Genomic DNA, 1,917 nt, shown 5'->3' with positions numbered 1-1,917 from the left:
CAAATTCCTTAGAGTGGCATCGTTTTTCGCCATGTATGCCTTCAATAAATTCTCTAAGCTATTGGATGATTCAGCTTGAGTTGGTTTCTGAACTTGTTGGGGAAAACTAGATGGCTGGGTTAGTCTAGGTTGGGCGTAAGTATTGCTGGTTCCAGCCTTTTGGTTACTCCAGGAAAAATTAGGGTGATTTCGCCACGATAGGGTTATAAAAATTGGATTGCAGTCCTTGCCTTCCTCGATTTTGGTTCTGGTTACCTATGTAGTACATGGATTCTGGGTTTGATGTACATTCTTCGAACAAATGTCCTTCCCCACAGTAAACACAGGCTATATTTTCAAATGTTAGGTGGCTGTGCTGCAAAACTATTAGACTCATTATTAGTAAGATTTTTTAACATTGAGGATATTGATGATACCTAAGATACGAGTGAAGTAAGAGCACCTACTTCAAGTATTTCGACAACTCGTCTTCCTGACACTGATCGATTGGTTGGCCATTGATAATTGCTGCTGGCAGTCCTCTCAATGATTTCATAAGCCTCATTATAAGACTTAGAAAGGAAAGCACCATTAGCAGAAGCATCCACTACCATCCTCGTGTGAGCATTGAGACCATTATAAAATGTTTCAAGTTGGATACAATGTGGAATTCCATGATGAGGGCACTTTCTTAGTAACTCTTTGTATCTTTCCCATGCCTCATATAATGACTCATCATCCATTTGTTGGAAGGCAGTGATCTTGTTCCTCAACTTAGCATTCTTGCTAGGTGGGAAATACTTCATAAGGAATCTTTCTACTAACTATTGCCATGTGTAAATTGAGTTTGGTGGCAATGAGTTCTACTAGGCTCGAGCTTTGTCCCTCATTGAATATAGGAACAGCTTCAATCGTAATGCATCTTCGGGTACTCCAGCTAACTTAAAAGAATCGTTCACCTCCATAAATAGTCTTAAGTGTAGGTGAGGATTTTCGGTAGGCATTCCACTGAATTGGCCCACTATCTGAAGCATCTGGAACATGACTAGCTTCAGCTTGAACTGTTGTGCCTCAATTTCGGGTCTCCTAATACCTGGATTAAGATCATTAAATACTGGCACGATATACTGTCGTAAAGCTCTATCCCTATCATCAGCAATAAGGATAGGATTTTGAGCAAGGTTTCCTCCATTTCCTTGGATCGGATTTTCGAAGTTCATCTATTTGGTCCTCCTCTGATTTGCTTGTCTTCTTCGCTGTCGGAAAGTTCTTTCTATCTCAGGGTCTACAGGGAGTAGGTCAATAATTCAGTCAATACTCATAAACACCTGAAATAATCAAAGAAAAATTAATAAAATTAAAAATTAAACAGAAAAATAAACCAAAATGAAAAACTAACAAATTCACAAATAATAACTTTTTAAAATAGTCCCCGGCAACGACGCCAAAAACTTGTAACGACTGAAATGTGCAAGTGTACACAATTGCAACAAGTAATAAAGTGATAAGAAAATGTCGAGTTGTCGTACCCACAGGGACTGTGAAAAAGATTATTTATGAATGCAATTTAAAACACTTTGGTGAAGAAAAATATTTTGTTTGAAAAAGGCTGATTAAGAAAAATATGATTTTAAACTAAGGCTTCGTTTGGGGTGGCGGTGCGGTGCGTTTAGCTTACTTTTTGTCTCACACTACAATATCGCTACAGTATCTAACCTCACCGCCACCGCTATTTTTACACTAACCATAGGTAAACGCACCGCTCATCCAAACTCACCCTAAGTAACTAAAGAAATAAATCTCAAATGCACAATTTCAAAATATGATTTAATCAAGATGACATAATTTTGTTGATTTAATTACATTTCTTTAACTTAGAGTTATTAAACTCATGTTTATGTTGTTACGAATAAATTCATGGCAACTCGGTAATTTGCT

At 37.5% G+C, this 1,917-nt stretch overlaps 1 non-coding gene across 1 annotated transcript; it reads left to right on the top strand.

The window, feature by feature from the left end:
* Positions 1–648: 648 nt before the first annotated feature.
* Positions 649–755, top strand: LOC121204036 (small nucleolar RNA R71). Its single transcript, XR_005898963.1, has one exon. It is a non-coding gene; the product is annotated as a small nucleolar RNA R71 (small nucleolar RNA).
* Positions 756–1,917: the final 1,162 nt, after the last annotated feature.

Source organism: Gossypium hirsutum, chromosome A07 (assembly GCF_007990345.1).
Source record: "Gossypium hirsutum isolate 1008001.06 chromosome A07, Gossypium_hirsutum_v2.1, whole genome shotgun sequence".
NCBI lineage: Eukaryota > Viridiplantae > Streptophyta > Magnoliopsida > Malvales > Malvaceae > Gossypium > Gossypium hirsutum.
The sequence above is the reverse complement of the archived record's forward strand: the minus strand, read 5'-3'. Positions and strand labels throughout refer to the sequence as shown.